Genomic DNA, 23,562 nt, shown 5'->3' on the forward strand with positions numbered 1-23,562 from the left:
ATCCCAAAAGTAATGTCTCAAATCATAGATTTTTTTTTCTTTTGCTGGTATGTGAAACTAGGCGGTATGAATTTAGCAATGATGTAATTAGCATAATCAGCATACCATGGAGTACTACGAGAAGTACTTATAACATTTAATTGTTCATCAGGAAAGCTATCATCAATAGGTAGTGGGTCATCAAGAACATTTTCTAACCTAGACAAGTTATCTGCAACGGGGTTCTCAGCTCCTTTTCTATCAATAATATGCAAATCAAATTCTTGTAGCAAGAGAACCCATCTAATAATTCTAGGTTTAGCATCTTTCTTTTCCATCAGGTATTTAATAGCCGCATGATTAGTGTGAATAGTTACTTTAGAATCAACAATATAAGGTCTGAACTTATCACAAGCAAATACAACTGTTAAGAATTCCTTTTCAGTAGTAGCATAATTTCTTTGAGCATTGTCTAAAGTTTTACTAGCATAATGGATAACATTTAATTTCTTATCAACTCTTTGCCCTAGAACAGCACCTACAGCATAATCACTAGCATCACACATAATTTCAAAGGGTAAATTCCTATCAGGTGGCTAAACAATAGGTGCAGAGATCAATGCTTTCTTAAGTATTTCAAATGCTTCTACACAATCATCATCAAAGACAAATGGTATATCCTTTTGTAATAAATTAGTCAGAGGCCGAGAAATTTTTGAGAAGTCCTTAATGAACCTCCTATAAAATCCGGTGTGACCAAGGAAACTTCTTATACCTTTGATGTCCTTGGGACATGGCATCTTTTCAATAGCATCAACCTTGGCTTTATCAACTTCAATACCTCTTTCAGAAACTTTATGCCCCAAGACAATACCTTCATTAACCATAAAGTGGCACTTTTCTCAATTCAAGACAAGATTAGTTTCTTCACATCTCTGCAAAACTCGATCAAGATTGCTCAAGCAATCATCAAAAGAAGATCCATAGATGGAAAAGTCGTCCATGAAAACCTCACAAATCTTTTCACAAAAGTCAGAGAATATAGCCATCATGCATCTTTGAAAGGTAGCAGGTGCATTACATAAACCAAAAGGCGTACGTCTATAAGCAAAAGTACCAAAAGGGCAAGTAAAAGTAGTCTTTCATTGATCCTTAGCCGACACAGGTATTTGAGAGAAACCGGAATAACCATCTAGAAAGCAATAGTGTGTATGTTTGCATAATCTTTCTAGCATCTGATCAATAAAAGGCAAGGGGTAATGATCTTTCTTAGTAGCCTTATTTAATTTGCGGAAATCAATTACCATCCTATAACCTGTAATAATTCTTTGTGGAATCAATTCATCTTTATCATTAGGAACAATAGTAACACCTCCCTTCTTAGGGACACAATGAACAGGACTTACCCACTGACTATGAGCAACGGGATAAATTATACCTGCCTCCAAAAGCTTTAGTATCTCTTTTCTTACCACTTCTTTCATCTTAGGATTAAGCCTTCGTTGATGATCACAGACTGGTTTGGCATCTTCTTCCAAATTTATTTTATGTTGACATAGAGTGGGACTAGTGCCCTTAAGATCATCAAGAGTATACCCAATAGCAGCACGGTGCTTCTTCAGAGTTTTCAATAATCTTTCTTATTCATGCTCTGAAAGGTTAGCACTAATAATAACAGGATATATCTTCTTTTCATCAAGATAAGCATATTTAAGATTATCAGGCAACGGTTTAAGCTCAAACACGGGATCACCCTTGGGTGGAGGAGGATCCCCTAGGATTTCAACAGGCAAATTGTGTTTCAGAATAGGTTCCTGTTTAAAGAATACTTCATCTATTTCCCTTCTTTCATTCATAAACATATCATTTTCATGGTCTAGCAAATATTGTTCTAAAGGATCACTAGGAGGTACGGAAATAGAAGCAAGACCAATAATTTCATCCTTACTAGGTAATTCTTCTTCACGATGTTGTTTACTAAATTTAGAGAAATTAAACTCATGAGACATATCACCCAAACCAATAGTAACAACATTCTTTTCGCAGTCTATTCTAGCATTGACAGTATTCAAGAAGGGTCTACCAAATATAATGGGACAAAAGTTGTCTTGTGGGGAACTGAGAACAAGAAAATCAGCAGGATATTTAGTTTTCCCACACAAGACTTCAACATCTCTAACAATTCCCATTGCTGATATAGTATCTCTATTAGCAAGTTTAATTGTAACATCAATACCTTCTACCTCAGCGGGTGCAATATCATGCATAATTTCTTTATACAAGTCATAAGGTATAACACTAGCACTAGCACCCATATCACATAAGCCATGATAACAATGATCTCCTATTTTAACATAAATAACAGGCACGCCTAGCACAGGTCTGTGTTTATCTTTAGCACAGGGTTTGGCAATTCTAACAGTTTCACCACAAAAATGAATAACATGCCCATCAATATTATCAGACAAGAGATCTTTAACAATAGCAATATTAGGTTCAACTTTAACTTGCTCAGGAGTTGTATAAGTTCTAATATTACTTTTACGAACCACAGTTGAAGCTTTAGCGTGATCCTTTATTCTAACAGGGAAAGGTGGCTTCTCAATATAAGAAGTAGGAACAATAGGATCATTATAAGTGACGGTCTTTTCTTCAACTTTAATAGGTGCACCTACTTTTACTTCTATGGGAGGATGATATTTAAACCACTTCTCCTTGGGGAGATCAACATAAGTAGCAAATGATTCACAAAAGAAGCTACTATCTCAGAATCAAGTCCATATTTAGTGCTAAACTTACGAAAAATATCAGTATCCATAAAAGATTTAACACAATCAAACTTAGGTGTCATACCTGACTCCTTACCTTCGTCGAGGTCCCAATCTCCAGAGTTGCGTTTCATTCTATCCAATAAATCCCATTTGAATTCAATAGTCTTCATCATAAAAGAGCCAGCACAAGAAGTATCGAGCATGGTGCGATTGTTATCAGAAAGCCGAGCATAAAAACTTTGAATAATTATTTCTCTCGAGAGCTCATGATTGGGGTATGAATATAACATTGATTTAAGCCTCCCCCAAGCTTGAGCGATTCTTTCTCCTTCGCGAGGCCAAAAATTATATATATAATTGCGATCACGATGAACAAGATGCATAGGATAAAATTTCTGATGAAATTCCAATTTCAATTGTCTGTAGTTCCGTGATCTCGTATCATCACATAGCCTATACCATGTCAATGCATATCCCTTCAAAGATAAAGGGAAGACCTTCTTCTTGACAACATCATCGGGTATACCTGCAAGATTAAATAATCCACAAACCTCATCCACATATATTAGGTGCTCATCAGGATGCTTGGTTCCATCTCCTGTAAAAGGATTAGCTAGCAGTTTTTCTAACATACCCGAAGGAAATTCAAAGTAGACATTTTTATCTTCAGTAGGTTCAGTAGGTTGAGGAGCAATTCTTTGCTCTACTGGTCGGGGTGAAGATACCCCGAACAAGCCCCTCAGAGGATTGCTTTCCATAGTAACAAGTGACAGTAAATTTCAGCACACTATATAAATTTTTTCTTACCAAATTCCACCTACCAAAGGCGCTTAACTCCCCAGCAACGGTGCCAGAAAAGAGTCTTGATGACCCACAAGTATGGGGAATCTATCATAGTCCTTTCGATAAGTAAGAGTGTCGAACCCAACGAGGAGCAGAAGGAAATGATAAGCGGTTTTCAGCAAGGTATTCTCTGCAAGTACTGAAATAAGTGGTAACAGATAGTTTTGTGATAGGATAATTTGTAACGAGCAACAAGTAACAAAAGTAAATAAAGTGCAGCAAGGTGGCCCAATCCTTTTTGTAGCAAAGGACAATCCTGGACAAACTCTTATATAGAGAAAAGCGCTCCCGAGGACACATGGGAATATCGTCAAGCTAGTTTTCATCACGTTCATATGATTCGCGTTCGGTACTTTGATAATTTGATATGTGGGTGGACCGGTGCTTGGGTGCTGTTCTTACTTGAACAAGCATCCCACTTATGATTAACCTCCATTGCAAGCATCTGCAACTACAACAAAAGTATTAAGGTAAACCTAACCATAGCATGAAACATATGGATCCAAATCAGCCCCTTGCGAAGCAACGCATAAACTAGGGTTTAAGATTCTGTCACTCTAGCAACCCATCATCTACTTATTACTTCCCAATGCCTTCCTCTAGGCCCAAATAATGGTGAAGTGTTATGTAGTCGACGTTCACATAACACCACTAGAGGCTACACAACATACATCTCATCAAAATATCGAACGAATACCAAATTCACATGACTACTAATAGCAAGACTTCTCCCATGTCCTCAGGAACAAACGTAACTACTCACAAAGCATATTCATGTTCATAATAAGAGGGGTATTAATATGCATAAAGGATCTAAATATATGATCTTCCACCAAATAAACCAACTAGCATCAACTACAAGGAGTAATCAACACTACTAGCAACCTACTAGTACCAATCCCGGACTTGGAGACAAGAATTGGATACAAGAGATGAACTAGGGTTTTGAGATGAGATGGTGGTGGTGAAGATGTTGATGGAGATTGCCCTCTCCCGATGAGAGGAGCGTTGGTGATGACGGTGGCGATGATTTCCCCCTCCCGGAGGGAAGTATCCCCGGCAGAACAGCTCTACCGGAGCCCTAGATTGGTTCCGCCAAGGTTCCGCCTCGTGGCGGCGGAGTTTCGTCCCGAAAGGTTACTTATGATTTTTTTCCTCATCGAAAGACCTCATATAGCAGAAGATGGGCATCGGAGAGCCAACAGGGGGCCCACGAGGTACGGGGCGCGCCCTGGGGGTAGGGCGCGCCCCCACCCTCGTGGACAGGTGGGCCCCCCTCTGGTGAACTTCTTCCGCTCAATATTTTTTATTATTTCCAAAAATGACTTTCGTGGAGTTTCAGGACTTTTGGAGTTGTGCAGAATAGGTCTCTAATATTTGCTCCTTTTCCAGCCCAGAATTCTAGCTGCGGGCATTCTCCCTCCTTATGTAAACCTTGTAAAATAAGAGAGAATAGGCATAAGTATTGTGACATAACATGTAATAACAGCCCATAATGCAATAAATATCGATATAAAAGCATGATGCAAAATGGACGTATCAGCGACAAGCTAGCCCATTTTGCGGGGCCGTGTGGACGTCCATCACTTTGACCAACAACGAGCAAGGGAGGTTGTATGATCAAGTTAGATTCTGTTTGGTCCGTGTTATAGTACATCTTGGTGAGATGCCCCCCCCCCCGACACTTGTGTGTGTGGGGGGGGCTACTTCACACTACCCGCAACCTCCGCGGGGTCGGGGGAGTCCGGTTATTTTGCGAGGCACATGTGCTACATCGAAGTTGTGAATGGTAGTTAAATATCACACCACACCTTTTCATACATATAGTATAGGGCCACCCGCAGGTGGTTCGTATGTGGACCCATCTCCCGCCACAAACACACTTTTTTTGGGTCTGCACATGGTCCACCTTTGTCCGGAAGCGAAAGGAGGAAGTTTGACCATATATATGATGGACTTCCTATAGGTTTTTGTTACAGTAGGGTGATATTTCAAACCTAACTATTTGGGGGCATGCATTCGTAGCTAGGATTCCCTTATCGTGACACGAAGTGGGGTTCGTAGGGGGTGGCTGACTAGCAATATTGTGCGCTTTTGTGCGATAGGTGCTACATCAAAGTTGTGCATTGGGTATTCAAACATCAAACCACCCTTTTCATACATATATTTGGTCCACATGCAAGTGTGTTCATGTTCTGACCCTTTCCCGCGTTATTATTTTTGCCAAATTTATAAACAGCACACGAGTTGGATGCAGAAACCGTCTGTGATTGGGTACGCAACAGGCACGGTTTGTTCAGACTACCCATGTGCCACGCCTGTGCCCCTACAGTCACTCACATCAGCATAGTAGATTGGGATCCACGAGGCTTGCCTCTCGCTCTCGAAAATATCTATTGCCTCATAATCTCGAAAATATCTACCTGCGTAGAGGGTTTTTCTGTTTGATAGCACACAATTTGTATGTGTGGACTATGTGAGATGTTTGTTACTCCCACTCTGCTTCAATCAGTTGATCCAAATTTTCAGTAGCCCTGGATTTTTTTGAACTGGAGCCCCGGCATTTTACTCCCGCTTGCATCCCTCGCAATCTCAAAAATATCTGCTCGGCTGGAGTGGTTTTCTGTTTGATAGCACATGATTATTATTATTTTAACCATGTGTGATGTTCGTTATCCTGCCCCGCTCTACTTTGATCCCTTGATCCAAATTTTTGGTAGCCCCGCCATTTTACTCCCGCCTAGCAAAATTTTCAGTACCCGCGGCATTTCCTCAAACACCACCTTTGACCCCCTCCACACACACACACACACACACCCCAAATCCTTCGCTCACCCCAAATTCCCCGCTCACACACATACATACCACCCCTCCCTCGCTCCAAATCTAGCTAGCTCTCCGTCGCTGCCACACCGCCTCCATCGTCAACCTCTGCTAGTCTGCCCATGTAGTTTAACCATCGATATGCATACCCTTTCCGCCTGAGTTTCTTAGATGACGCCTGCAAAACGCCCCCTTTCTCACAGATCACCATCCCCACCCCCTCCCCCACTCCAGAGCGTCGCAGCCTAAGCCCGGCTACAATTCCCGAGGAGCTCGAGGAGCGAATGGCCCAAACGAGCTTTACTGCGGCCTCTTCGCCCGACGTTGGCGAGGTGGCCGCCGAGGAAGCTAACGACGATGACTGGACCTGGATGGAGCCTTTCAATCAGTGGGCTAAAGTATTTTGGCATGTCACGGTCGCCGGCTACGACATCGAGGTCGTCGACACGGACGACTTGATGCGGGCTATGTCACGGGTTAAGTTGCCCACCCCCAACCCTTCGGGTTTGACAGCTGTCAATCTAATCATGGCCCTGCCGCTGATCTCCTACGACTCGTTATGAACAATTTGCCATCCTTCATCACTATGGAGCCCCTTTTGTCATTTTGGAAGGACACGTTCTGCGACGCTGGCTTGGGATCCTCAGCTGGCAAGTCAGACCTCATTGACGGCGACCACGAGGAGGAGCCAATCTTTGACAAGTGAGGAAACCATGGTTTGTTTTCTCGAACCCTTTTTGTAGTGAGAATCTGTCCAGTATTTATTGCTATATTTGGTTGTTTGCATTAAGCCTTGTTTATTTCTACGGTTTATGGTTGTTCGGTTGTTTGTAGTTAGCATATGTCCAGTTTCAATTGCCATCTTTGGTTGTTCGTAGTATGCCTTGTTTATTTCAGCTATTAATAGTGTGATGTTCCATATGTGCTAGTATGAACTGTGTAGTTCAATTTCATCAATACCAATTTTAACAATAGCTCTATGAATGACTATATTTTGTTGATGTTAAGCATGTTGTACTCCCTCCGAATCTTTTTGGTTCGCATATAAGATTTGTCTAAAGTCAAGCCTCGTAAAGTTTGACCAACTTTATAGAAAAAAATAACAACATTCACAATATGAAATAATATTAGTACATGTGCCATGAAAATTTTCATATTGTATAACTTTAACATGGTAGATGTTGATATTTTTTCATATAAATAAGGTCAAACTTTATGAAGTTTGACTTCAGACAATTCTTATATGCAGAGTAAAGAGGACCGGAGGGAGTATTTAACACGCATTTCCATTTGATTGAACAATGGCACTGTTTGGATACTCTAACTTAGCTAGAGGTTAGAGTTAGTTTCTAGTTCATGATAGTTAAAAGAGAGAGAGGGAGAGATTGGTGGAACAGTTGATTGTATTGCTTGAGCCTCGTGGGCATATATATATGAGTACATGGTCATCCTGGAGTACAAGTCAAGGTAGAATAAATCCTATGCTATCCTACGTTTCCTAAATAACAATGATACTCAACAATGTCTTACCCTGAACTAACTCTAGCCAAAGAGATGTTTGGATGACAGTGTTAGATTGACAATAAATGCACTAGGAGAACTAGCCCCAATTAGCACCTCTTGGATGGGATAGTTTTTTGGGTGGGTTAGACGCAACTAGCTCAAACTAGCCCTCATATTTGGATACTTTAGGGCTATTTGAGCCCAAACTAGCTCAAACTAACTCTAACCCATGGATCCAAACAGGGCCAATAACTAGTGTACTTAGACCTGCATAATACAAGTTTGAATGACTATGTTTGCTTGTTTTTAAATATTAGGCATGTTGTAGTTAATAACACACCTTTACACTTCTTGTTTTTAAATATTAGGTTTTTAACAATTTGGTCTTGCACATGTAGGTGCTGCTGTCAGAGGCTTTGACCCACAGTTCGACCCTTTTTGCATATGTGGAAATGAGTTGTCCAAGAATATCAGTCAAGTCAAGAAACTCAGAAAGATTGTTAGGATAAAAAAATTAGCGACAAAAAACAACATCTTTGTCTGCACAATGAAGAAGACATCAGTTCACTACAGGATGGTACTAACTGTTATACCTTGTCTTTTTAATTCCTTTGCGCCATTTCAAATCTAGAGAAGATATTTATGCATATCCTTGTTTTTAGTCCTTTCCAAAGCAGTTCACTGATGATTACCTCTCAAACCACCTGTGTGGTCAGGAGGCAAGGAAGGTATTCATACAACAACCACAGTTCAATATTGAAGTCCTCCTAAAGAGGACGAAGGATGGACAGTCAATCATCAACAGGCACTGGCCTAAAGTTGCAAGACATTCAACATCAATGAAGGCTCAGTATTCGCCTTCCGCTTCAGCAGTTTTCCAGATGATATTCATCTGTCTATGTACCATTTATCATGCTAATTTCGAAAGGTTATAGATGTTGCATGTGAAACTTGGAGCTAGTGAAGTTGTGTAATGGGGTAGCTGAGTGCTGAAGCTATATGATGTTGTACTCTGATGTATTTCAATTATGAAATCTTTCTTCCTTAATACGAAAATGAAATATATTGTGTGCTTAATATGAAATGTCAATTAATAAATGGATTATTAATAGTAGGACAGTTAGCTGCTAATGGCCAATTAGCCTACTAATTGTGTTTTTATATTGCAAATGGTAATTGAGAAAACACCATGGGCGATGACCTCAGACAACGCACACAGTTTCTAGGAATAAAACGTGTTGGATCAATGAACAATCACACACAACTTCCTCTTGAAAACTGTTTGCGTTAGGCCACCTTGCGCAAACGTTTACCACATAAAAAGTGTGTGTGATGGACAGCCTATGCCACACAGTTTTTCTACGCACCGTGTGTGATGCATTCAACAACAAAAACGGTAAAATTGTTAATATCATGTGCAGTGGAAACGCTATCACAAATGATTTAATGGGGAAAATCGTGTGTGATGTACCTACGAAGGGAAACGTTTTCCTTGGAGTGACTATGTGGGATGTATATACGAACGGAAACGTACTTCTTGGATTAACTATGTGGGATGTACATACTAACGGAAACGTATTCCTTGGATTGACTGTGTGGGATGTACTTACGACCGGAAACGATTTGGCATGTATAATTGTACTTTTTAGCACATCTATACATATAACCGTATTTGATCGCTAGTCCGTCGCACACGACCTCATTTTGCTGAGCGTGTGTGCCAGGAGGGCCTATCCCCGGCGATTTCTGGGTCCTGTGGGAAGGACCCCCCCTATCGCAGTCACCCACTTGGCGACAGTTCAGAACACCGTCGCAGAAAGGGGTTAAGAACCATTTCTATAGCACCTCGATGTACCAGTGTCCACATGCAAGATTTTCCGCATGCAGCGACGTGGGAACATGGGCAGTGGAGCAAGGCCGGAGGGGAGGAAGCTATACCTGGGGGTCGTCGGGATGTAACTAGGAGCGTGGCGGCGGGCGGGACCTGCCCATACTGCAGCAGCGAGCAAGTGGCGAAGGCCCTACTGCGCTGGGGCTTAGGCAGAGAGAATGGCGGGTACCACAGATCGGGACGTTCTGCCTCGACGACTTGAACGAAGAAACGATGGACGTCCTCCCTTTCTGCCGGCGGACGGGATGCGGCCGGATCAGTGACCAATGTTGAGAGAGAGAAACCGCCGCCGCCTTGTGTGAGATAGTGTGACGAGAGACAAACCCCGGAAGGCAGGCTCCATTGTATATAGTGGAGCGGATTTATTTTTTCTCGATAACTATCATTTTATATTCCGTACATGCCATTGAGGAATATAACTTTATTTAAAACTAACGCGTCAAGTCGAACTTTGTTCCGTGTACACGACCCTCCTTCAAGTAAACAACTGCTACACGCGTCAAATTATCACGTGGGCTACCTTTTCATACAGAAATGAGCTCCACCGTGTCCCTGCATGGGTGTGGCTGGGAAAGAGACGTGAGTACGTGCGTCGTGCGTGCACCTCTTCTGTACATGCAGGTACATACTACGTGGGTGTGTGTGAGGGAGATGGTTTGTGCGAAGCAGAGGCAATGTGTCGATGATATCTCAAACAAAAAATGTAACATATGCAATGTGTGTGAAATAGAGGCCTGGATATATCATATATTGAGGGGGCAATCAACAAGAAGAGGGTGGAGGGATCATCGGTGTGAGATATCGTTAGAATCAAATAGATGGATGAAGTGTGTGGGTGCGCGATTGATACAGAGTGCCATCGAATTTGTGTGTGCCCACGTAAAAGATATAGGGCGACTGGGCTACTGGAACGTGAGAGGGGAGATGTGCAGTTTGTCTCTATGCCATGGATACCTACCTACATCGTTTGACAATAGGTGTGTATGTGGGGGGGCAGAGACCTAATTATATAGAGAGGTAGATCGACTGGTATATGTGTGGAGAAGGAGAGAGACCTAGCTATGTATTGAGGGAGATCGATCGGTAGCCATGGATATGTGTAGCAGAGGAATAAGGTTTGAAGAGAGACAAAGCTAGAGTGTCGGAGGGTTGGTGGTGGAGTTGCTTCTCACAAATGGCGAGAGAGGCCTGCTATACAAACGGAGGGTATGACTGCAATATCAATAAGAGAGGGAATGCGTGCCTGTCTATGTCGTGCGTGTGAGAGACGGGTCAGGAGGCATGCAAGGATGATGAGGGGGACGATATGGCTAGGGGACGATATGGCTGTGGTAAGCAGACATAACTATATAGGAAGATCAATCGTCGTGTGTCGGAGAAAGGGAGAGACATAACTAGTGAGGTACGTTGATCAGTGCGTGGAGAAAGAGTTATAGTTGACCTAGCTATATGTAGGGAGATCGGTAGGTATACATGCATCCATGTGTTAGAAGCAAATAAGGCCCGGAGAGACGGATAGAGTGAGAGGGATGCGGCTAGGAGGTGGTGCGAGAAGCTGACTATATCGAGGGGGAGGAGTGTGTGAGTATGAGACCGATGAAAAGAGGGGCGGGAGTGTGCACATGAGTGGAACTGTATTAGACAGAGGAGGGCATGGACGGTGAGAAGAGAAGAGGGAAAGCGTGTGTTTGTGGTAGGTTCACCTGGCTAGAGAGGTATATTGATCGGTGTTTGCCAGAAAGAAGGAGCTAGAGGGTCTACAAACAATGTGGGTGAACAACCAAAGAGAAATAATGAATGTGCGCGATGGAGAGAATGTTGAGGGAGAGTCAGAGGGAGGTGGGCATGTGCATGCACGAGCGAAAGTTAGTAGCTACAAGGAGAAGAGGATTGTGTGGGTGTAAAAGACGAACAGATATCATAATTCATTATAAAAGTGGATTCAGATATTTGAACAAGAGACCATAGTGTTTTAAACCATTGCATATGCATGAATATAATGGTGATACGCATGGTGTGGTCATGAACATGTTATACTACATATAATATATATATATATATATATTTCGAATTTGTGATAATGTGTGGCTTTTGCAACTCAAGGCTAAATACTTGACATAATGTAGGGGGTCGGGCACTATACTCTATATGATAAATATAGTGTACATATGAAACATGGTTTAGATTTTGAAGATCTAGCTAGTACTTCAAATGTACTATTATTTGGAATCAACATCAAGCGTATTCAAAATTTTGAATTCGAGTTCATATAGTACACGTAGTTCAAATTAATCTCTCACTACAAGGATACCCCTGTAAAGCAACACATATTCTACATCGTTTCGACTATTTGTTGCAAAATTCACAGTAGATACACATATAAGCGGTGTAGCATATGTGTTGCGGACTTCAGCTCGTGACCCTGTCGTGGTGCAACAGATCTTATATGTTGCCATGTATTGGTTGCAAATTGTATCTATTAGAAGACTGCAAATATAGATAATTAAAAATAGAAATTTAATTCAGCACAAAAAATTAATTAGACACGCCGGTAGACATTATGAATGTGACACAAAAATCTTTTTTTAGGGATACGTGGCGCAAAAATATGTGTTAACCGTCCGAGCAAAACCAAATCGCGCGAAGTCCACCATTTTTTTCTCCGATCCAGATTGATATTCGCCTTCAAGTCCGGATCGATCTAGGTCACGAAACAAATCAATCATCCAATTTGCTCTCGTTGAGCACGAAGGCAGGAAGGCGGCCGAGCAGGGCGGTGATGGATTGGGGAGCGGCAGGAAGGCGGCGACGGACTGGGGAGCGGCGGGAAGGCAGCGCAACGGACTGGGGAGCGGCGGGAAAGCGGCGACGGTCTGGGGAGCGGCGGGAAGGCGGCGACGGGCAGGGGAGTGCTGGCTTTGTGGGCAGCGAAGGGAGAAGCAGCAAGGCCGCGGTAGGAAAGATGCAAGTCGTGTGCTAATGGCCTCTGCTCCTCTGGCTTCCCATCCAGCCTGCCCGTCGGTGGCGCGCTGCTCCTCCGGCCACCCTTCTTGTCCCTCACCGTGTACGACAACGATATTGGCCTTTGAGGTATCCTCTTTCCTGTCTCCTCTCATCCAGTCACCTTATTCGTAGCCACCTCAGGACATGGCCGTGGGGTGTAGGGGGGATTTGGTACATGATTAAGCGGATGGACCATCAGGTATGAGAGATGGATCCATTCCCCTGTCTTTGCGATCAAATCATCTGAGAGAGAAGAGCTTCGGGCTTGTTACAATTTCAGAGATCTATAGTAATCATGTGGTGTGTTGTTAAGATAATATAGGAATGATGGTTTAACTTGGCAACAATCATGATTGTAGATTCTTATTCTAATAGAGACACAAATTCAAATTTAGTTCGAATTGCGACGGTGGTATAGACATTTGGAATGCACTAAAATGTTCGTATGAGTAGGTTACATGCATTATACAGCGATCGAAAAAAATTAATTGGACATGACATGGATTCATAGCTTTGAATAGCATTTGTACAGTAAAACGGGACAAGACTCTCTCTTTGTGTGGTGCGAATAGTTTTATTTTTTCATTTTTTCGTTGAGGGAAATGCGAATTGATTTGGTATGTACATTATTACACGTTAGGCTTGTCCCTAAAATTCAACCCGCGCCTTGTTATCCCAAAAATTCAGATATCGTGCTCCCAAAACTCGCGCCTTCACAACCCGCGCCTTGCTATCTCGAAATTACAACATGTGCAAAAACTCCCCCCATCTGCCAAATTTCGACACGCGAAATCCCCCTTCTAACCCTGAGCCGAAAGGGCTGCTAGTTCAAATCGGTGGGGGTACTTTCGTAACACACCCTACATTTTGGACAAGCGCGTCCCTAAGTCATGCCCCCTCCCATCAACTCCTTTTCGCCATTCGAAAACCCAGGTCGTCGTAACCTCTCGGCTCCAGCCGCGAAATCCCACCCTCCGCCGTCTGCCACCCCACCACTGCCCACCCGGAGCCTCTTCCCCGACGACATCGTCCACCGCAACAGCTCGACGTCATCCACCGCCCTGGATGAGGATCCGTCGTCGATCTCGTTGTCTCGCCGATTCAGCCGCCCTGTTCTCCACCTCCAAGGAGATGCTCCGACGATCGCCTCGTCTATCGTGGATACTCCATCCCCACAGCGCCGCCTTAACCTGCTCCACTAAAATCGCAGCATCCTCACCGACTCCTCGGACAAAGCCGATGCCTACCCGACGCCACCAAAGAGTTCATACACTCATCACATCACACCTTCTCCTTACTTTGACCTCCCGGCGCCGCCGGTGCTCGATCCCGCTCCCCCATGACGCGGCTACCTCATAGTTAGCGCCGCCGGTGACATCTCCACGGTAGCTCTCCCGCAGTGTGAGGCTCGCTCTGCAGCGGCGTCCATACCAGCCGGAGTTGCTGCTGCTGCTCCGGCTCTCGCTTGCTTTTGCTGCTACTCCGCTGCTGCTGCTGCTACGACTCTCGCTCGCGCTGCTCATGCTGCTACACGGGCTGCTGCAGCTACACGAGTTGCTGCTCTGGCTCTAGTTCGCGCCGCTGCTCCGGCTGGTATCTGCTACTGTGTTCCCTGTTGATCACCTGCTGATTTAGATCACTCTTTCTATACTACTAGTGCTCGAGCGGCCTAAACTATACATGTGAAGTGCATCTCTGCTACCAGTGCGTTCAGTTTCGACAGTAATGTATTTTAGGCAGGTGTTTTTTGGTGATGTACATTTTACATCTACCACTTTTTGGTAATGTATTTTACATCATCTATTGGAGATGCTATTAGAATCCCACTTGAGATTAATGATGTCTATCTTGTGTTGCTTCAGCCTCGACGTCTTACGGCTCGCTAGAGCTGCTCCAACGATGGAACCATCCATCACAACAGAGCAGTACCCTAGACGCCGTCTATAGACGCCTCAGATATTCCACCACACCTCCGATAGCCACCTCTACCGCAACTTCTTCAGCGACCAACCCACTGATGCTGAGGTCGACACGGCTACGCCAAAGAGGTTGTAGACTTGTCGCATCACTTATTACTCTACATTCATGTCAATCCATTAAGGCTATTTTGGTTCAAAGGAAAAAGTAAAGGAAAAACATAGCAATAGGAAATTTTCCTATGGTACTCTACTATTCAATTATTCATGCATTTGCTTGAAAGGAATGGACCAAAACATCCACCTGGACCTACTTGTACTATGCATGAAAACAAGACTAAGTGCATTAGTGGCAGAATAACATTCTAACTGTACACACTTTCATATGGTTTCACTTTAATTTGACCATGTTTCTTTGCATCACTACAAAAAAAGACACATCCGTGACATTTTGGGCCAAACGAAAAAAAATTCTGTCATACATATGACACTTCTATGACGATTATTGTGACAAAACCTGGTATCATCATAGATGTGGTGGGCTCCTACTTCTATGACAAAAAATCATGACAGAAAATGGGCTTTTCGTCCTAGGCGGGCCGGAGACGCAGCTGCATGACATTCTTTGGGCCGTCCATGACGGAAAAAACCGTGGTAGAAGCGAGGGCGAGGAAAATATCGGGGAGTTCCCGGTTACGGTGGGAGGTCGGGGGCTGAGCGATGCGCGTTTCTCTCGTACACGTACACGCGTGTGTGCGAGGCGTTGGCTCTAACTGAACCCGAGCGAGGCTTTGGGCTCTAACTGAACCCGAGCGATTGCACTGCAGGCTACGCGTTACTGAACCTAAGCGATTGATCGATGGCTGTTAACTGAACCCGATCGAGCGATTCCTTGGCTACTGCTGCTAACTGAAGCCGATCGATGCTGCCTCTGGATGAACAGTGAGCGTTGCGGGGGGGTTTGGATGAACAGTTCCCGGTGGGGGTGGATGAACCGGACCCCGTGGTGTTGCCTCTGGATGAACAGGACCCCGATCGATCGAGCCGGTTGGGGCTGGATGAACAGGACCCCGTGGAGGGCTGGATGAGCAGGACCACCCCGTGGAGGGCAGAATGAACAGAAGACGGTGGAGGGATGCCCGTGGAGGGTGGTTGAACAGGACCCCGTGGTGTGGAGGGCTGGATGAACAGTAGACGGTGGAGGGGTGGTTGAACAGTAGCCGGTGGAGTAGCGCGCGGTGGAGGCTGGATGAACAGGAGCCCGTGGAGGCTGGAGGAGGTCGACGGTGGATGAACAGTAGCTCGTGGAGGCTAGAGGGGGTCGATGGTGGAGATGAACAGTATCCCGTGGAGTCCCGTTTTGCGGTACGCCACACCCCTCCCGATCAATAGGACCCCCGTTTCGACCATAGCGCTCCAACACAAGTCCGTTTCATCCGTTTTGCGGTACGCCACACCCCTCCCGATCAATAGGACCCCCGTTTCGACCGTAGGAGGTCCGTTTCCTCCGTTTTGCGGTACGCCACACCCCTCCCGATCAACAAGACCCCCGTTTCGATCGTAGGACGTCCGTTTCCTCCGTTTTGTGGTACGCCACATCCCTCCCGATCAACAGGACCCCTGTTTTGACTGTAGGAGGTCCGTTTCCTCCGTTCTGCGGTACGCCCGGCCTCGTTTCCATCGCCTGTTCCGTCCAAGCCCTCCCGATGAACACGACCACGCATTCTGTTGCCTCCCCATGAACACGACGACAACGTTGTTTCTCCGTTCCGACCCAGCCATGTACACGAGCCATGGCCGTACGTATGCTCGAGTAGGCGTTCGAGACCCCGCCCGTATGTACACATACGTGGCCGTATTTTCTTTCTTGCACCCTGGCCGTTGTACGTACGTTTACATGCTACGTGCGTGCCTCTACTATGACACGTGCACGCCTCATCGACCAGTATGTACGTATACGTTCGCGACCATAATGACAATGCTATGTACGCTTCGACCAGGTGGGTCCCGACTGTCAGGCACTTCCTTGCCTGCGAAGATGTAGCTGGTGGGTCTCGGCAGTCGGGGGGCCGGTGGGTCCCAGCAGTCAGGGGGGCGAATCGTTTTGGTTTTTTTTCCCGGACGCACTTCCTTGCATGCGAAGATGTAGCTGGTGGGTCCCAGCAGTCAGGGGGGTGAATCATTTTTTTTGCCCAGACGCACTTCCTTGCGTGCGAAGGTGTAGCTGGTGGGTCCCAGCAGTCAGGGGGGAAACGTTTTTTTCATGAAATACGGTGGCCCGTCCGGTCGGTCCCTGCTGTCAGGTGGAGGAATCATTATTTTCCGCGTAATAAGGAGGCACTTCCTTGCTGCCGCCGTGGACCCAGCTGTCAGCCTCTCCACGTACAGTCCACGTCCGATGGAAGTCGTTCCTTGACCACGTTGACCACGCCACGCCGAGAGCACCAGGGCGGTGGACGACGGCAAGGCCTAGGAAGGGGACGATGCGGAGCCGGTGAAGACGCGGCAGTGGATGCCCACGCGGAGAGGAGTATGAGGGTTCACTCGTTCGGCTACGGTGTGAGGCTGCCATCGCCGCAGGGCCTGGCCAGCGGTGGGAATAGTAGGGGGCGGTGAGGCCTCCGCGGCAGCACAACTAGCCACGAGAGGCAGGAGCAGGCGGCACGACCGGCGCTGCTTTGGGAGGCTGGAGCAAGAAGACCAGAGGTTGAAGAAGCACTACGGCCGTTGGATGGACATCGTACGATCACTGCAGCTAGAATCGTTTATTATTGACTAAGTTGACAAAGCCCTTGGTACGTCAACTTAGTAGGCCTATGGGTCAGCTTTCGAAACGGTGCGCCCCAGATGTCAGGGGGAGGAATCATTTTTTGGGCAGGTGAAGCTAGAATATCCAAGATTGAAGAAGAAGCATGGCATCTGTTGGATGGACATCCAACGGCCACTGCTGCTAGAACCGTGTGTTGAATATAAGTTGACAAAGCCTTGCATACGCGTCAACTCTGTTTTTTTAGGGGACGCGTCAACTTAGTAAGGCCAGAAGTGTGTGGCAGAGAACTTATAGCCCATTTGAGATTTGTAAGAATGTGTATCCCATTTTTGAATTCTAATGGAATTTACTACAGCCCATTTACAGTTTGTTAAAAGTACAGCCCATTTCAACCAACCGTTCAAAACAGAATTCAATAAAATTTCCCACATTTTGATGGGATCCGAAATATTTTTATCTCGAAATTTATAGTTAGATTAAATAAATTTATATTACATAAAAATCCAACGAAACATTGCGCTCGCAACAATTAATGAAATTAAAATTTTCAATATCCAAAAATAATATTTTATAAAGTAATCATGTGTTTGGTGCATTTTTTTATAGTTACTGCCCAGTTTTTATAGTTACATCCCATTTATTATTTCTTAAAGCCCATTTTCTTGTTAAGCCTAATGCAGCCCTCCTAGGAAAGATTTGCAGCCCAGCGGGGCAGAGAATAACAACTTGACCTTGCCTGGGTATTCCTAAAAAAAGTATAGCTGGGCTAGCCATTTTCAGCTTGAAAAAAATTAATATCTGGGCTGGATATCTGGCCTGGGCTAGACGGGCCACAGCCCGCCCAGTTAATACCTGCAGTGATGTTTTCGTTGTTGTTCAGAGGAGAAAAATTAATATCTGGGTTAAACATTGAAAAACTCTGTAGTGCTCACACCTCAAAAATACAAATACTGCTCGAGCTGCTTGGTCCCAGCTGTCGGCCGCTTCTTGTGCAATTCTCTCGTTTATTGACTACTACATAGGTTGATAATGGTGTGGGACCGTGATGTCAGGAAACCAGGGGGAAGCAAAATAAATTACTCCGGCGAGCGCTTCCACCTTTGCCTCGTTGTCTCCCGTGGAAACCCCTTTCCTCCCTTTTTTTGCTCGGGCAAGGACCAATGCATGCAGCACGTCCATGCGGTTATTAGGCAAGAAATAAAAGCGCTTTGCATACTATGAATTATGATGGCCTGCATGGGTAGCTAATAAGGCATCCTCTTAACTGCTGTGATTAAATGTTGTGTTTAGAAGAGAGAAATATTCTTCTTTTCCACCAATCTGCTTGCACCTAGGTCATGATGCACCTTCTAATACGACTTATTCACCTAGACGGAGGGAGTATAGTTTTATACATATATATATATATATATAAGGAGGCACTTGCGTACGTGAGGCTACGGACCTGGTGGATCCCCATTGGCATCCTCTCCAAGTAAAGTCATCTCCTCGCCCGCGCGCGCTTTCCGCCTGAAACAGTCAGCGCCGCCCGCCCCGCTTCCTGGTGCAGGCGATTGCTCTGCCTTCAAACGACACAAGTGCCGCCCTTCCGTCCATCTGCCGCCCACATTAATGATACGCGGTTACCGAGGCGGCTACTCCGGCGCCACACGTCCGTCCCTTCGCCTGCCCACCATTGCTATATAAACTGCTCTGCCGGCCATAGCCGCAGTCATCCGCATTTGTTCCCTTTCTCCTGTCCACACCACTACTTCCCACCATGGCTTCCTCGCGCTTCAGCGCTCTTCGTGACGGGCGGACGATGGACCACAAGGAGATGGCAGCCATTGCTGCCGACCGACTGGCCGGAAGGCAGCCGGAGGACGACGACGTCCCAATGGAGAACATGGTAGTCGATGATCCGGCGCCAACCCCCTCCTCCGCGCCATCCTCGCCGGTGCATTGCACCATGACCATCGGCGAGGCCCGTGCCCAATATATGGACAGTGTGAGGCAGATGCGTTAGGAGCAGTTCCGGGAGGCGCAGGCCGACACCGCCTACAACCACCATCTCCTCCAGGAGCACCTGCAGGCGGAGGAGCAGATCGCCACGGAGCGGGCAGAGCAGGAGGCGTTGCTCGACTCGTACCGCTCCGCCCGCAAGGGCCGCCTCGAGCGCTGGCGGTACCACATGCGGGTGGCGGAGGCTGCGGCCGCCTACAAAGAGGCTAGCAAAGAGGGCGATGTCGTGGTTCTAACTCTGACAGTGATGTAGGGGGTGAGTATGGAGAGGCGAGATCCTAGCTATTGGGAAGCTGTTACACGCGAGGTTTACGAGTTCAGGCCCTTCTCGGAGGAAGTAATAGCCCTACGTCTCGGAGCCCGGAGGCGGTCGACTGGATTTATGCGTGTATAGATTACAGGGGTGCGAACCCCTCCTACTGAGGAGGGGGGTGGCTTATATAGAGTTCGCCGGCCCCCTCCTGCCCTCAGTAATGCGGGGTTTAAAGTACATTTAAGATGGGGCGTTACTGGTAACGCCTCTAATAAAGTGCTGTAATGACCATGAAGACTACTTAACTGCTGACCGTTTGCCTACGGAGTGACTACAGATCTTCCGGTGGTCGAGTGGTTGGTTTCATGGTCGAGTGATAGCTTCTTGGTCGAGTGTCTTGAACCTGTCGAGTGGGATGCCTTCAAGTCGATTGAAAGATGATTTCTCCCAGGGGTGTCCTAGAGTGGGACTCTTCGGTCAGGTCCGTGTCCCTACCCTAGGTACATGTCTTCATCATTAGCCCCCGAATGGATCGAGGTTAGAGTGGGGAAAGAGTTGGAGATCTTTCCGACTGGTTCTTCGGGCTATGTGAGTGCCTCGTTTCGGGACAGTCGTCACGGATGACGTTGCCAACCTTTTTCAGTCGCCTTGATCCATTCCAGGCCTTCTGTCGAGTGAATTTCTTTGTTTGTGCCATGCCGAGTGCCGGCGCGATCGGGGTCTTCTGTTCCTTAGTAAGTTGTTCTGCGGCCCGCGGATGTCGCGGGATTTGGATTTTGGGAAGCGCGCGGGACGGGAGCAGCCGCAGTGATCGGAAGCGATAAAGCGGAAGTTCCTCGATCTCCGCGTCGCCTTTTTCTCCACGTACTGCGCGCGCGTCTGTTGCGGGATTTGACTGGATGGCCTGGGCCTACCGGTCAGCCACTCGGGAGCGGCCCCTTATAAGTTGCCGGCTCGGGGTTTCTAAGCCGTGCGCTCTCTTCTCCTTCCTTCTTCCTCTCTTCCTTTGCCAGCCCTCCTGCGACCCTCGGCCGTACCCTAGCGCTGCGAGCCCGTGCGAGATCTCTCCGGCGACGATGGTGAAGGGCAAGACCACTGCTTTGGAGCGCGCGAAGAAGGCAGCGGCGACGGGGAAGGGGAAGAAGTCTTCGCGAGGTGGATCTTCCTCCCGGACCACCCTGCCCAAGGGTTGGATTCAGGGCGATTGGATGCCATCGGTGCTCCGGCAGGAAGACCTCGACGACATGGTCGAGGGAGGAGCCATTCCCCATGAGGCCGCGCGTCTCCCGGGGAGGGAGATCGAGCCGCAACCCCGCGACGGTGAGTGCATGCTCCTCGCCACCCACATCGACCAAGGGTTTTCTCTGCCTCCCCACCCATTCTTCCGGAGCTTCTTGAATTTCTTCGGGGCGCAGCTCCATCACTTTACCCCCAACTCCATAGTCTACCTTGCCGCGTTCATTTCTATGTGCGAGGCCTTCCTGGGTTGCCGTCCGCATTGGGGGCTTTTCAAGCATATCTTTACTTGCCGCTCTCAGTCGGTGAAGAAAGCCAAGTCGAGTGACGAGAAGACGCAAGTCATCCAGTTGTGCGGGGGTCTGGCGATCCAGACGAGGGGGAAGAGCTGTTTCCCTTCTATCACCTTCCCGGAGTCGGTCCGCGGCTGGCAGTCGACCTGGTTCTACTGCCAGGACCAGGCGACCCCCGGACAGTCGACCGGTCTTCCTCCTTTTTCACTCGACCGAGCCGAGAAGCCTATCTCTCTGAAAGTCACGCCGGAGGAAAGTGCCCAAGTCAAAGTATTGGCGGCTCGAGTGGTTGAACTTGTCCGTGAGGGGGTGACTGGGATGGACCTGTTAGAGGTCTTTCTCCAGAGGCGCATCCAACCGCTCCAGGCGCGAGACCATCCGATGTGGCTGTATTCTGGCCTGGACGACACCACTTGAATCCACCCGGAGGAGGTCACCGATGAGATGCTGGAGGGGTGGCTGTCAAGCATCACGGGGAACAAAGACAACCCCCGAGGAGCCAGAAGGGTGATTCCACTCGACAACTCATATGAGGTGGATCAGGTATGTCTTTGTGTCGGATATCTGGCCTTCTGTATTAGTCTTCTTTATGCAAGTCGACTGACTTTCGTCCTGTCCGTTGTCCTCCAGGCTACCACTGAGATGTACTCGACGCCCAGCGGGGCGCAAGGGCCGACCGAGGAAGGTGAGGGGAGCGGAGGCGAGAGCGGGGACGACCAGGTCGAGTGGGAGTCCGACGGTGAGGGAGAGGAGGGCGACGACATCTTCTCCAGTGAAGAGGAGGAGGAGGCTGAACCTCCCCGCCCGGAGGGACGGTCCAAGCTCGCCCATGATCCAGCACAGGAACGTGGCAAGGCGACCGCTCCTGTTGGGCAGTCGTCGAAACGCCCTTGGACTTCTTCTCCTCCGCTGACCGGGAAGGCTCCCAAGCACCCACGAACGGCGCCATCTAAGCCGCCCAAGGCCTTGCCCAAGATGAAGAGAGCTGTTCCCACCATTTCGGGGTAACAACAACACTTGCTTTCCTTTGTCGACTGTGGACGGATCCTTGGTCGATTCGCTGGGCCAACTGACTAATCTTTTGAGATTTGTAGTGGTGCAACTTCTGAGGTCTCTGCCAGGAACGACGACCAAGATATGGAGGACGCTGTCACCTCCAACCCTGGTACGATCACTGCCGTCCTGCTTACGAGTCGACTGAAGCGTTGGTCGATTGAATGTTTTCCTTGCAGCTCCTCCTCATGTTATCGACCTCCCGGACGACGACGACGACGCACCGCTGAGGGTGAAGAGGAAGAAGAAGGTGTTGGCTGGCAAGACTCCGCAATCCACTCCCGCGCCTGAGGCTGCAGTTCGGGGTGATGGCGAACCCACTCGGGCTTCCGTGACTTTCGCTGTTCCTTTGACGAGTGTGCAGCCTTCAGCGTCGACTGCAGATCCGTCTTCGCTTTTTGTTGCGTACCCCGTCCCTGAGGACCAAGCGGCTGCTGCGAAGGAGGCTGTACGCCAGGCCGGAGTCATGATGGAACAGGTGAAAGTGGCTCGGGAGGCTTGCCAGGTGGCTTACGACGCAAGCTCGGCTCTTCAGAGCAATGTCCAGGTCAGTCGACTTCAACACTTGGTCTGTTTTGGTATGTCCTTTGAAGATTCTCTTTTCCGAAGGTCTTTAAGTTTGTACACCCAGTGGGTGTGTTTGCCAATTCTTGGACGAGTGGGGGCACGCTAAGTGCACCCACTGGGTCTAGTCCCCGAGACTACGGTCGACTGCTGGCAGTCGGCTGTGGTCTTTAAATTGAGTCGTAGTTGAGTTTCTTCACTCTGTCGACTGCGGGCAGTCGACGTCTTTCTCTCTTTTTTTTACTGGGTGTAGGCTTATTGTCTCTTAGCTGCTCGGAAGCAACTTGTCTTTGACTCGACTTCGGGGGTCGGATGGGTGGGATAGGAACCGGTGGGGGCACGCTAAGTGCACCCACTGGGTGTAGTCCCCGAGACTAAGGTGGACTGCTGGCAGTCGACCATAGTCTTAGTATTTATTGTCTTTGTTGCTTTTTTTCTGAAATTGTAACTCCTCCTCTTTGACTTCAGAAATCTTGTGATCTTGGAACCCGCTTGGCTGACTTGGAGAAGCAGCAAATCCAAATGAACCTCGATCTGGAGCTAGCCAGGACGGAGCTGCAGAAGGTCAGAGACGGCGCCGCAGGTAAGACGCCTTCGTCGACTGGTTAGTATCTCTTTGCTTTCTCCGACTCAATCATCGTTTTTGCAGAAACACTGAAAGAA

The sequence above is a fragment of the Triticum urartu genome, chromosome 3A, assembly GCF_056163025.1.
Source record: "Triticum urartu cultivar PI428250 chromosome 3A, HENAU_Tu73, whole genome shotgun sequence".
Taxonomy (NCBI): domain Eukaryota; kingdom Viridiplantae; phylum Streptophyta; class Magnoliopsida; order Poales; family Poaceae; genus Triticum; species Triticum urartu.